Source organism: Watersipora subatra, chromosome 3 (genome assembly GCF_963576615.1).
Source record: "Watersipora subatra chromosome 3, tzWatSuba1.1, whole genome shotgun sequence".
In the NCBI taxonomy this organism is placed as follows: domain Eukaryota; kingdom Metazoa; phylum Bryozoa; class Gymnolaemata; order Cheilostomatida; family Watersiporidae; genus Watersipora; species Watersipora subatra.
Genome location: NC_088710.1, coordinates 23,328,709 through 23,344,562, shown reverse-complemented (window position 1 = coordinate 23,344,562; position 15,854 = coordinate 23,328,709).

The window sequence follows — 15,854 nt, the reverse complement described above, 5'->3', positions numbered from 1 at the left end:
GTGGAACAGCTTACCAATTGAAAACTAAAGTCTAGTTTATTGTTTTTTTACAGCTAAAAGGGTGAGTTTGGCCGTACATGTATTTTACTGTTCTTATAACAAAAAATCCTTACTTTCCTGGAATAGACGATTTATCTCGTAGGAGCGCCTACTGTATTTTTAAACAGTTAATATTTTGTAAAAACATTTTCCCTAAAATTTTGAGTTTATAGTGAAATCAAATAGAGGTGAGGCGTGCTTGTAACACTTATGGAAAGCATACTGATCTAAAGGCATTTCTGTGTCAAGTCTTAATTATCTCTAATGACCCTTTCACACTTAGTGGTCATTTCACCTGAATAATCTTACCACATAACTGTCAGATGCAACATTGTCATTTTCCAGATGCTGAGTATTTATAATCCATAGGTTGGAGTAAATATATTTCTACAGCTGGCATATAAATTATCATGATCCTTAAGTCAAACCTCCAATGTTTGCCTACTTGTCATTGTTGCTTTTCATAAATTTGCAACGTAAGTTTGTGAAAGAGTTTTTCATTTAATTGAGTTGATTGAGTTAGCAATGCAAGAATATGTGTATATGTGGAATGACAAAGCTTATTGTCTGCTATTAAACTAATACAATAGTTTCATGATTAAAACAGGAATATTGGTCAAAACCTTAGCTCTTTTGTTTTTGTTCTGTTTATGTAAATCTATCAAGATTTTTTATGATGTGATAATAGTCAGAGAACTTCGGTAAAAGTTTAAGCACTATGACAAACAATCAATGTGTAAATATATTACTCACATGTTTTCTTTTTGACAACTTTTGTTTTTTTTATAAAGCAATGTTGAGACTTTCTGAATAATCAATTAGAACATACTATTTTTTCTTGTTACACGGAATATTTTCATAGCTTGAGATAAAGATCATGTTTTGTTCAGACTATTAAAGGAATTAACAACAAGTATTTACATTACAACTAATTAAAACAACTTTATTGTATGCTTTGGTATAATTTTGTTTGTAAAGTTTATCGAATACTTTACAATTAGCTAAAATTTGCTACAATAAGTACTGTGACCATCACCTCGCTAAAAGCTTTAGGAACATTTGCTCCGCACAGGAATAAAATCTGAATATTTATATTCCTGCTGATCACAATACCATTTGCACCACTCAACCACCTTTCCATATCTAGGAATATTTGTAGGAATTGTTATTACACATGACATTCTGCCAAGGTACAAGGTACTGCATGTGTAGTAATAATAATATAATTCTGAGACATCCCTTTAGTTTCATGGTTCAAATGCTATTTTAATCCAGCATTTGTTAGTGCTCAAACACAGTGAACAAGTAAAGCATGTCTAAAACCTTCTATGGTTATTACTTTTTGGTAGAGATTTGTAGCTCATTCATATGATCTTTTAAATAGAAAAATTAATGATAATGAATTGAAAGGTTAAGAAATGTTTCTTACTGTATTGCGAGAAACCGAAGTTGAGGATGTGAACCTTTCATGAGAGAAAAATCTGTTTTTTTATATTTTATTTGCAGTTTGGCCTCTCTGACATTGCTGAGAAAGTTGGATCTCTCTAGAAACCCTATCGAAGTGCTTCCTGAGTCTATCACTGTATTGAGTTCACTAGAAGAGCTGAACTTGTCACATTGCAAGATAAGCCAACTCCCAGAGAGGTAAACATACATATAGTTTGTATGAACTCCTTCTAAAATTAACATTTACTACCTATTGATGAACAGCCATGATAGCTTGCTGGTGATTAAATATTGAATATTATAAGTAGTTTACTTTATTCTGAAACTTTGTTAAAATAAAATCTAACTGTATAAATTTTCCAAAACGTTTATAAAGTTTTATTATCTTTCTGATTAGCACCTTTCTTAATCTAAAGTATTATATATTACTTTTATCAGTCTAAAGTATTAGTATTTCATCAAAACCACTGTTAGTGATTAAAGATGGACTTCTCTAAACTGATCTAACTGTAACTGGCAGCCACATAAAAATGCTAAATTTTTCTTACAAAGATTTAATTCTTGTTAGTTAGTAATGTTAAATATGTTAATGCTCACCATAGCACTTTCTAATAGCAGCAGACCAATATTTGTTTACTTTTCTATAGCAGCGGTCCAACTTTCTTCTACACTTCTGACAACAGTATTTAATCTTTTTCCAAACCTATCACACAGCTGAGTTCTCTCTATACACTAAAGATAGAGTAGAGCAACAAAACTCATTTATACTAGTAAGGAATTTGTTTGCGAACTTTCAAGGAAGCTAGAAAATTTATATGGATAGGAAATGACGGATGATTTTAATGACAAAGTGCATTCAAACTACAATTTTGATTGATTAATAAATCTGAACACTTAATGTTAAATTTTCTGTTAGAATTCTGGCAAACTCTAAGCACGCTGTTATCTCTATATTTTGTCTGTTTTAAAACCAGTGAAATAATTACATTTTATGACTAGTGCTTGCTCAAATTAAAATCTTTTTGAACTGTTCACTTTTTTCAAATTACTTGAATGTTGGTTGGGAGGACTAATAATACCTTGTCATTCATTCAAAAAATTATATGTAAATAACTGGACAATTATTTTAAACATTTTCATGTAGGTGCTAATCAATAATTGCCTATTTTATATTGACATTTACTGATATATAATACATACACCTTCACATGTAGAATATATTTATTTTTGGCTGACCTGAAAAACAAAACAAAACATCATTATCAAAACACAGCTATCTCTCAGCTAGAACACTTTTAACCTGAAGGTAAATTATATCACACTATGTGTATGTTACAGGTATTTATCCAATGATTTTCAAAAAACGACAGAATGGAATTTAAACATGGTTCTTCAACTTTTCAAATGTTTTTTTGGCTATGTTTCTGTTCAAAACACTATTTTACTATTTTTGCTTCTTTGTAAATATTATCTGTGATATCATATAAAACAATATTTTTATTTCACTCCAAACTAATGATGTGCAGTAGCCTCTGTACGTATTACAGTCAATGCATAGTATGTTGGAGTGCACTGCAAAATCTTATGTTATCTTATCATCTCATGAAGTAAATGCACCATACAGTTTCACTAATGTTTACTTTTTAATACCACCTAAGTTTAGTCAAGCAACCATAATAAAATATGAATCAGTTTTAATATAAATGTCAAATGGAAATAGGATCTCGGTTGGCACAGAGTATGATTTCAATTTTAGTTCATTTAAAACTAGTATTTTTGTGATAGTTCAAGGCATAGAAATGTTGAAGGTCAGTTCCTAACTAAAATTTCAGCAACCATATTTAATAATGACTCTTCTTGTATACTGTTAGACCACTGAATACTCTTGTCTCATCATTTGAATAAATCATTTTGAACTGGTAGATACACGGTATTTTACACAAAATATTGTTTTAAAATTGAATTTTTTAAGCTTCAAGAAGTATCACAGTAATTTAAATTAAAATAATAATGTAAAAACTGTCAGAAAATTATAGTATGAAAGACCACCAAATAATGTATAAGCTCTATTATTTCATATGTTGTGTAGCTTATCCTAGAGTAAATTATAATGCCTTTCTACTGCCTCTATCAGGTAGATACTTATTTACATCTACATATCCATGTACTTTCTTTTATACTTCCAATGGGTCTTTTAGCAAATTTGTGATGATATTTAATCATATATTAAAGTTTTTTATAAAGAAATTTACATGGACCAACAAAAATAAAAATATTACTGTGTACTTCATAAAACCTACACAACTCATTGTGATGATACTAACACCTTGTGTTCAAGTTGCTTATTTGTATCAGTAACTACTTCACCTCAGCAGTTTTTCGGACTTGAAAATTTGATTTGTTTGTACTCATATCTTTCCTGATGAGTTTCCAGTATTTGTAATCAATTAAACATTCTCATATAGTAGTGTACAAATAATTGTGTTCTTTGCACCAATAACAAGGTTTTTGGAGACAGATTCTTATATGAGGTATACAATGTATATAAATTGTAATATAAAAATATAAAGAAAGGAATGGAGGTGGTTTTAGCAATATTACAAACGGTTTTAAAAATCGGAAAACTTTGCTTAAATAATTATTAAACACGCTCATTTCAATTATTTTAACATTCAAAATGTTAATTCTCTGCAAATTATAAAGTTATCGGAAGTATTGCATTGGCTCAAATGATTTAGTTTTTAAGGTTAGGCAATGCAAGATTACATAATTTTTTCAATTATTTCCACAGAATAATTCAAAATAACTCTGAAGGTATCAGTCACCTTCAGTTACTACATTTACTCAACACATCACACAGAAGAAGGGTGTCTAAACAGAGCCAACTTTGATGGCCAAATTATCTGTGATGTTCTAACATATAGGGGGAAAAGAAATAACACATGCAGATTTATTGGTTAAAATTGTTTGAAGACAGTATTTTAATAAATAGGTAATCAAAGTAAATTTTTTCTAGTTTAAAATTTGTGGTTGCTAGCCATATTCTTTTACACTGGTCATCTCCGAAAACAATCAATATCTGACTCAATACTGAGTAAAAACAGAACTTTAAGTTTGTCTCACAATTGCTGACGCTAAGACAGCGAGCCGAAGAAGTCTACACCTGCCAGGTTGCTGATAGAAGAGACCTCCGCAATGGCTTTCCTAAACCACTATCAGGACTTGGAGGATCTAGAGCCTGAATTCCACGATGGTGTGCCCGACCTGGCAGCATGTCTATGCCTGGCTGCATCAGACTGTCTAGCTAGGAGCACACTCGAGAGCCATTGGGAGAGAAACTGACCGGTATAGCATTGGAAACTTGCCTATACGGCCTGACCGATTTGTTTCTTATTGCTTACCTGTGCTGATCCCGTACTTCAGGAGTTCGTTCCATATATGTATGTGAGCACCTGGACACTCCGATGCCTCACCAATTTAGCCACACAATATTGAAAGATTCACTAGGCAATATATGTTGCTATATGGGAGCAAATACTATATGCTTTCCATTACTACACAAGATGATGGTTTAACGTCAAAGAGAGAATAGGTCTTATTCCTACGATTATTCCAATTATTTATTGGCAATGTGCCAGGCTAATAGAAAGTGGCAGGCATCTCTCATTACCTATCGTTGTTTATAAACTGATTTGCTGATTTTATTACTCAGGCAAAGCCAGGTAGCACAACTAGAAAAAAAACTTGTTCAAGCAGACTGTCATGAGAATAGATGGGTAGTCAAATAATATTTTAATTGGCTCATACTATTCTTCAAAAACAAAAAAGTGAAGACTTACTAAGCTACTTTCTCAGCTTGTTATGTCATAGGCTTATCATCTTCATCGAGTTTTAGTTGGTTTCAAGAATAGTATATGAATATTCCAATACCAATTTTTTAATCTTACTACAGCTCAGGGACCTACTAACAATACTATAGTTAAAAGGTCTATGCTACAGCTATTCAAACCTTACTACAGCTCAGGGACCTACTAACTAGACTATAGTTAATAGGTCTATGATACAGCTATTCAAACCTTACTACAGCTCATAGACTTACTAACTACACTATAGTTAATAGGTCTATGCTACAGCTATTCAAACCTGGTTTCACTCAAACAGCACCCTGATTAAAGTGTAAGTTGTTAGAGTGTATATTTCGATACTTTGCTAGAGCTGCCAAGCCAATCTATTAACTTTGCCAACACATCATCCTGTTTAGTGTTTCATATATCAAATCATTAGTTATATCATCTGATTGACTGTGGGAAGGAGAGCCTAAAAGCATGATGTGTTTTTTGTTGCTAGATAAAAAGAGCTTTATGACTTTGAAGATGTGGTTGCGTCAAATTTGAGTTGATCTTAAAAGAACGCATTTTTTTCTCTATCAGTTGATATGTTGTTTGTTGTGTTAGGCAATCTCATTGTCAAGATATTTGAAGATTAAAATTGAAAATATCGGATTGCCGTAAAAACGCTTAGGCCAAAAAAACATGCCCAGACTTGCCCAAAATGATGTCACGTGTGATTTATCTGTCAATATATCTCGTCTTCACATCGGCTATTTGCGATAAAAATCTAGTCCTATGCGGCTCTATTGGCATTTATTTTTTTTGTATTTGCTCATGTTGGCTACAATAAAATTTTAAATCCTGCTACAGATACATTGTTACGAATGTTTCATAGGCCTCAAATAACGAAACTTGAAAATTTGTCTTACTCACTTTCTCCAAATACTGTGTAAACATTTGAGTACCGAATACCAATTCTACCGGTCTACGGTAATTCTGTCAAGCAAACTATGTAGAATGAGGTCTTTATATCGGCACAGTTCCGCCGCTACCCACAATAACAGCCTCCCAAAAGCCCGGCCCACATTATGCCCATCGCCTATCCTTGGGGCGTGGCTGTATATCATTGCTCACACCGAAAACTAGTTTCTTACTACCGTAAGTAAAATAAGCAAGCTGCGTCCTTGAAAAGAATATACATAGGGATAGAGTTTTAAGGATGAGAAATCTGCTGCAAACTGGATTTCAACTGACATTCTCCAGTTCTGCGGACATCCATATACCGTATCCAATTCACTACAATATTCTGCAAATCATGTTTGCAAAATATTGTTCAAATCATGTTCTACAAATCATGTTCAACAATATAATTTTATTATATAATCTTTACAAGCAAAAAGATTTTGATCTCGGCATGAAGCTTTTATTAAAGATATCAACTTGTGGCCACTCACATAGTTTTAGCTGATACAATAAGACAAATTCATCTAGTGCAGCAAACTTAAACAAAATATCATGGTTTATGCAGCACACATTCAAGTGTCTCTTTCCCATTTATGGCAGTTTCCACACTGACAAAGCTTCTTCGACGGGTGGGACCACATAAACATCCTGTAATCAGTAAAACAAATGCAATAAATATATGTCATTCATAGATATGTCAATCTAACAGGTATCTACTGAAAGCTTTCAAATTGGGAGTTAGATAGGTTGCGAGTATAATTTTAAAAACGAATAAATGTTTAACAGAGGCATGAGTACGCCAAGCCAACAATTCAAAGCTTTGGTTCTGGTAGTTGAAGAGTTGCATTGATCAATCGATTTTCTTCACTTTCTACAAGTGAGAAGTTAACATCTAAAGTCAAATCATCAATCTATTTTACTAGATGTAACTGCCACAGAAAATTTGAAGCAAAAGTAGCTAGGTGAATCGATAAAAAAATATAAAATGATGATTAGTGATAGCAAAAAGTTATAATTTTATTAATTAATACATGTATTAATGAGTATTAAAATATTACATTTAGTATATTCATCAATCTAAGCTATCATATTGCTAGATGCTATGGATTAAAGAGACGCCGTCATGAACGCACGGTACATACGTATCTCGCACGCGCAGGAAATTACATTTTAGCCTCAAACAGGGAAATATAAGCTGTATGTAAGCTCAACAGGAAACTCTATAGGAGACTCAAAATAAGAGATAAATTTACCTCCATTCTCCGATCTTCCTCCGTAAAACTTTAACCACCTGATGCCCAGAAAACTCGGAGTCAGCTACGCTGTAACTTCACAGCAATTTTTACAATTATGTTGTTTGCCAATAAAATGTCAGTCGAGTAATTCATCAAAGTAACGATGTTAATTAATTTAGTAAATATCGATGTCCATGCGATTTAATAATAGAGTAAAATCCCTAAATTTAAGATTGCAGACAACAAATTTTACGAGTGATAACATTCATTATGACCCATATAAAAATTTCATGCTGATGATTGGCTAATGAAGCGACCTTATATTTATCGCTCGTGGTTTCTTTTAAGATGTATCACTAGTGACGTCACAGAATAAGCACCCGCTGGAATGTGAGCTTTTTAAAAGAGAGCCTCATTCAAACACATGTATCTCTGGACAGGGTTGGTCAACAAAGACAAAAATGCCATCAAATTGTAGCTGATGTTTTAGCCTTTTATGGGTCTTCATTTCATTAAATAGAATTTTTTGGCGCAACCACATCTTTGATTAACTTTTTTGGAGTTTGGCAGAAAAACGGTTTAATTCGGCAGTAAACATTAATTTGGATTGAATATATTTTGTAAGAAGGTTAAATTTTTATCTATCTATGAGATGCAATCATATGACACTAGATTTTCACTTGTCACACAAAAACATCAGCAGTTTTCGATATTACAATATGTTTGTTTCTAACACTAGTTACAGCATAAGAAAAGTTGTTAATAATATAGCATATATGACCTCTTTCTAGTGCATTATTTTGTTTATTTCTATAAGTGGAGATGCAGCACACGTTGATGTAGCTCTTCCTATGATTTTGGATGAGTGAGCCAGGTAAAACCTTTTGTACTTCTGCGCTAGACTAGCCATTTCTCATGTTTTTGTCCAGCTGGTCTGCTAGTGGTCAACCTGGCTTATACAATTTTTCTCAATTGATACTTAGGAAGTGTAGTAGTTTGGCTGGGAACACCTGCTCCATATTGCAATTATGACGCCTCATGTTACAGTTTTTTCCCCGCCGTGTCCGAGTTATAGTCGGAAGCTACCTCCTTGGCTGCACTTCGGAGTTGGTTCACACATATAAATCTTACCCAACTGTTATTATTGTTGCTGTTCCTTTTTTAATTACGTGACCAGCTGGAATACATCTTAAGACTCTGTTGAAGGTCTGTTAGGCTTCAGGTTCAACAACTGCCAGCTGGTCTTTTGGGTTTTGTTGTAATTTCTCAACTGGATACCATATAGTTAGCTTTGTATGAGTGTTCTCCAAATTTTGTTAATGTTGTGTTTTTTTGATCCGTAGAAATGTTTATATGTGCAAGGTAAACTTTAGCTGCAAAACATGTAAGATGTGGTGGCCTCTTGTGTTACTTGTAATATAACTACATATACCATACCAGTCTATCCGGTGGTTCAAGCCTATCATCACCTTTCCCACGTTTTTTGTGATGAAGTACCTAATGATCAGATTTGCCCTATCCTAACTGTTTTCTTGTATTGTTTAAACATCCACATGTTTTTATTCCCATCTAAAGCTTTCGACTGATGGTATTTTGATTTGGATCTTTTGAGGCTTGGGGTTGCACAGAAAGACATTGTATGTTCTTACTCAGGATGGCTGTTCTGACATACGTCAATTTTTTGCCTAGGTGACCTGGAAGCCATGCTTTCCAGGTAGTCAATTCATTTTAAAGTGAGTGAGCACAAAATCTTTCCAGTCACTGGTCCTTCCTTCTAGTAGCTCCCAGTATTTAACTTGTAGCCAATGCAGCTGGGACAAATTCTTTCGACACGGCCTGTGAACTTTCGGTCTGATAATCAGTGAGCTGCTAGTGATAGGTCTGCTGATTAGTTTTGTCAATATCATTAGAAACCAGCTTATTTTTATGAAAACTAGATATTATTGGTTCATCTGATGCGAAAGCTGAGTAATTATAAATAAACTAACGCACTGTTTAAAAGTCGGTGTATCGGCTTCGAGCCACAAAGAGGAGATAACCCGAGCTGATACATTGGCTTGCGGTAGTGAAGTAATTAATGTTTTAGTTTATGTGAGTAATTGTTCTTCCAGTCGATATTCATTCATCAATTAACAAATTAATAATCACAGTCACACAATGTTTCAACATCTCCCAATATATAACAGTCAAATACATTTAAATATGCTAAAGTGAGATAAAGTAACAATATATTCTCAGCTATAATTTATTGCCCTCTATGATTATATTATATCTACAATATTTAATAACACATCATATAATGAACAAAAAAAACTTAGTCATTTATTTAGTACAACTTAGTCAAACTCAAAGTCATTTATCAGAGCAAAACTGTATAATTTATATGATGTAGAATATCATCTAGTTTTCTGTTGTGAAACCATATAGAATTCAAGGTTATATTGGTTCATACCAGGATAAATAAATCCTTTTGGCATACCAAACTTTGTGTTAGCAGCATTTAGCCACGTTTTTATACAAAGAAACCATATTAGAAAGATAATTTGCTTTGATAAACTTTCTGATTGGAGCTGGGCATAGGGTAAATTGATACAATTTCTTTAGCATTTCTTCAATTGAAAAGAGGTCATGAAAGTAAAAGAAAATAGCACAAAAACATTGAGACAAGTTAAGCAAATGTGTACATCTCTTGTTATCATAATATTTAAGTATAGTTGAATTCCTACCTACTTGTCTAATCGTTCAGTTTTGTAATACTTGGCAAAAACATGTAAAAAGATTTCACTTGAAAAACAAACATTTTTAACATAGAGCCTAATTGTTTTCAAAAAGCTTCACAGTTTAACCCGTTTAACCCTGGCCATTTTTGTCAATGTGTGTCAGTAACCCTGAACAATTTATAAAAATTATAATAAATTATGAAAGTTTGTACCATTTTAAAAACTTGTAAAACCATTTACATTAGTGTCATATTTATCGAGCACATGTTAATCATCATTTCTTGATTCAAAATATACTGGAAAATTATAGTTAATATCATAAAACTCTTTATTTGCATCACAATCATTTATTACCTACCAACGAACGAGCGGTCTCAATTTTTTCGCGATATCGTCCTAATAAATATTTGTTTTTATAATGAAGGAAGTAGATAAAGATATTTGAAAACTGTTACAAATGGAAAAGAATTTTTTAGTCTAATATCTTGTGCAAGAATTAATTTGATTAGTTTACGCTTTTACTTAGAAACGGTTTTTGTAAACAAAGCCATATGAATGCCGGAGTTCCGGCCGTTAGGGATTTTGACACACCCGTGGCGATGCCGGAAAACCGGTTGTTAAGGTTCAAAAAGTTAAAACTTGATAGTATATTTAAACAGTTTTAAATTTATTTAAAATGCCAGAAATATAAAATGCAAAAGACTGATGAATTATATGTAAGTTATAGTAGCCAAAAGTTTATTCAGTTGAAGTCAGAGTAAATTATACCATATATAATTATCACCAACACTACCTTTATTTCTTATATTTCCTAAACCTATGTTACTAGTCTCAAATCAATATAATTATATAATTGTTAATATTCAGTGAATTTTACCAACAATTGGATGAAATGGTTGCAAAATTTTGCTACAGTACTTCATTTGGCCAGAAGGCTATGATTTATATTCTTGTTAAATGCTAATTTTTGTACGAATAAACATTTACTATTTGGTTTTCATGAATACAAGTAGTAGTTAGAGATATAAAAGTCAGTATGTCAAGTAGGAATTCCTTGTCTAGTGTTACTCATTTAAAGTTTCCATAAGGAATATCCAAGTACTATTAATAGTGATTCATAAAGTAATAGTTTGTGTTGAATTTATACCCTTCAAAATTACTTCATAACTGTCAGTGTTTTTGAGTGAAACTATGAATTAATATTTTCTTATGGTGTTCAAAATATTTTTGATAAAATTCAATGTAAATAGATTTTGATAGCTCAGTAAGCACTGTTACAACTCTAAATGTGCTGTTAGAATCTCAAAAATAATAACAATTTAAAAAAAAAAAACATTCATAATTGTATCAAAAAGTACTTATTGTAATATAGGTACAACATAGCATATGTTTAGTTTAATGCATATGCATAGTCTCGAAATGTTTTTCATCTGCAAGTGTGACCAATAGGTAAATAGAAATAATTAACATAATTTGTTGATCAGGGGTTGCTGGTAGTTGTTATTATAGCCTTGTAATTCTAAAATATTCATAAGGGTGTCAGGTCACAGCTGCTGCTGTTTGATCAATGTACTACTACCTCTTTTCTATCAATAGATTATACATGATTTATTTGTCATCTATCAGAACATCATAAAAACTACAGAATCTATTTTATAATTTGCGTAGATATGCAAATAGAATCTAATGTTTTCCTGCAAATTTAATCACTTACCTTGAACATGATCAACTTTGAACTCTCATTTTCAGAACATTTTCTACAACAATATAATTAGAGCTTTTATAACAATTTCCAACTTTCAACAAGTCGACTCCTTAGTATTTGTAGTATGTGTTATGTGAATAGCTCATAAATAAGTGTACAAGATTGCATTATAAACTCAGAGTTCTGTTTTTACTTCAAGTCTTTTGAATTTTCCGCTTTAACAATAATTAAATCTTTCGCTAGCGCAAGCCGATCGGCTTGGGTTACCATCTCTTTGTAGCTGGAATCCGATACATCAGCTTTTATACAATGTGTTAGTTTATCTATGATTATTCAGCTTTCGCTTCAAAGAGACCAATAATATTTGGTCTCCATGAAAGCAAGTTTATTGCTAATGATACAGAGCAAGCAACAGGGCTCTCACTAACAGTTTCTTGATTATCAAACAGAAAGTTTACCGCGGAAAAAGCACCGACAAAAAGTAATACCGCGATCATTTAAGCTGTAGAGGCCTGTAACATTCATTGCCATTGAGTCTTCAGTCACTCTATATCAAGTGATTCTGTCTTTTTATTGCACGTATTTCATTTGAAGAACTGTAATAGTGACCGAATATTTCGGCAAAAGTAAAAATACAACTATCGAAATCGCTGGCAAAATATTGTTGGTAAAGTTTGTAAAAGTTTGTAAAAGTTTTTACCATTTTAACTAAAGTTAATTTACTGTGTTTTCCATTTCTTAAAAATGTATCCTATTTTGAACAACATTTTTTAAAAATTAAATGGACATTTTCATTCTTTCTCAAGTTATAACAAAATTATGGACATTATGTCAACATTTGTGTGAATAGAAAAATTAAATTGGGCAGATCTAAAAATAAAGTTAGTAGCGAAATTTTTAACAGAGCGGTGGATTTCAGGCTTATCTGCAATTCTGTTTGGTTACATAAAACAATGCTTGGCTATATACTAAACAATATTGTATTAAAAACTATGAACATGTTTATAAACAGCTGAGGGAGGCAGGTTAAATGTTCTTTCAAAGCAATCTGTTGGCTAGAGAGGAATCATAAACTGTGTCTAAATATAACTTCACTTGAGACATGTTTGCTTGTTTTGCTTATTACTTATTGGTAATAGTTCAACTTCTACTTAATTTTACAATGTTTTATTAAGTTTAATATTCAAATTATCAAGCCAGAAGGTGTAATTTAGAAGATGTAGAAGAAAATTGCAATAAACTAGAAAGTCTGATTACCTTAACTGTAGCTTCTTTAAGCATTGCATAATGTTTAAAGACAATGCAAATATTGTGTACAATGATAATTTTTAATGTTAATCGTAGGCTATTCGCTCTCTGCATTGAACACAGATATATTTTATAATCAGCCAACAAATTTAGTATTCCAGCTTATAGGTTATTGATGTATTGTGCAGACTAGATAATGCTGAATCATTTATTGATGTAACGGTTTTATATCTTCTAGCAAAGCTTTTACCTTGGTGGTTTCATAAGACTTCTGGCTCTGTTGACATCGGACACTAAATATAAGGTAGTTCATTCTAAAGAACTTTTATCTTTCAATACGGTTCAGCGAGATTGATAAAATTATGCTGGTGCCATGACTTTATAATAAAAGAAAAAAAATCCTAATAATTTGTTTTTTTTTTATTATTTACCAAAAATTTGGTAAGTTTTGATGTTAATCACTATAGCAATTTTGAACCTCAAGTTTTAATTTTCAATTTCAAAGTTGCTAGCAGTTTAATTAATAAAAAACTGTTTGCACCTAGCAGAAGTGAGCACTTGCTATCACTAAGGCTCCACTGGTTTGATAGTGAAAATATATAAAATAGTTTGTGAATATATATATATATATATATATATATATATATATATATATATATATATGTGCTCAATCAATTTGGTTTGCCAAATGTTTACTGAGTGAATTTCTGTATAAAAATGTGCAACTTTAGTTAAAATATTTTTGGCAGAACATATGTAACATATAATTACAAGAGATATTACTCCAATTTAATCATATTTCTGATTTTTTGAAGAATTAATATGGTTTAGCTATAACACAACTAATGACATTCTTGAGCACCTTCAGCCATTGATATAATGAAATTTGCAATAATTTTGTTATATTTAATCATAATAATGCATTAAAGTTTAAAATAAAGCTTTGTTTGGTTGAATATAAGGTAATATGCTGTTTTTATGTTAGTCACGCTGCCTCTGGATGTATCAACAACATTTAACAAAATTTGTTTCTAGTTCAAATATCAGTAAAAAAAACTATATTTTAGATATCACAGTCTTCAGATGCTGAGAGATTTGAGCTTGGCTTTCAACAACATTCAGTCTCTCCCACTCTGGATTTACAAGCTAGAAAGGCTAGAGAAACTGGATCTGAGGGGAAACACAATGCTGGAAAAAATAGAGAGTGCAGTCTTAGAGATGAAGAGTCTTGTTCGTCTTGATTGTAAAGACTGTGAAAACTTGAAGGTGCCTCCATACAGTGTTTGTATACAAGGAATAAAAGCTATCAGAAAGTTTTTTGTTGATCTTGCTGCTGACAAGCCAGTAAAGTTAGTAGAAGTGCCAGTAGCTGTTATTGGAAACACGCTGTCTGGCAAAACAAGCTTATTTAGAACATTGAAAACTGGCAAACGTGTTTTGACATGTCGTGATAGTAGCTCCGAACAAGATGAGACAACCAGAGTATTTCAAGTAGAAGATTTGCCTCTTGAGGCCACCGAAGTAAAGCTTTTTGATTATGGTGGTAATCAAGTTTACCATCTTGCATACCAAATTCTCAGCAAAGAGCGATGTATTCCGATGATAGTAGTGGATTTGGCGGATTTCGCAAAAAATGTGCAAGATTATGGGAAAGAAGAAGCATGTAAAATGGTATGTTTCGATTGGCTATCTCATCTCTATCTGGCCTGCCCGAGCCTCGGCCCACCAATTCTTGTTCTCACATAGATGAGCTGACAAGTGCTCAGAGGAGTGAAGCACGAGGAGACCTTCTCATTGAAGCTGAGTCAATACGAGAGGAATTGCTAGAAGAAGAAAGGCAACTTGTAACACTCTTTCCAAAAATGTTGACCGCGGTTGAGCATCTCTCTAACACAAACCTGCCATTGTTTGATGAAGGAGAGATTTTCGAGTTTGGAAACGATCTAGAAGACACATCTAACATAGAACTTCTTAAAAAGAAGCTCAATGAAAGATGTAAAGAGCACATTCTAGAACTACCACAACTATGGAATTCTGTAGAGCGTTTTATTCAACAGTTATCTGAACAGCCATATGTGGAAGTTTCAACAGTGCTCGAAAACTTTCCAAATGCTGATCCACTGATTATCCTGCGTTACATGCACAATGCTGGTCGGGTGTTTTTCTTTGAAAAGATTGAAAGCCTCTCGCATTACATTTTTCACAGGTTCAGTGAAATCACCTCCATGATAAATCTGCTTTTCCATCATTCTTCACAAGAACAGTGGGACAATCATCTTTCCAAGTTTCAAGTTTTCCCTCATAACGGAAGAGAAATTTGTGAGTTTGAATACGAACGACTGGTACAACGACTATTGGATGATGGTGTTTTAGCAGAAGCACTTCTGAAAAATCTTCTCAAGGATTCTGGATTCTTATTTGCTGTCTCGCTGGAGCTTTTACGCTCATTTTTGATGATTCATGGTCCGATTCAAGAGTCACTACATGCTGAATATTTGGTCACAGCTTTGGCTTTGAAATCTCCAGGAGCCTTGTTCAACACTAAAAACAAACTCCAGCTAAGATTAGACATCCTTCTTAGAGGTTTGTCTATACCAGAGTATGTTCATCAACAAATTTCCGTGACAGTTCTCAATCTTCTCCAAAACCATCATCACGAAACTTCTGC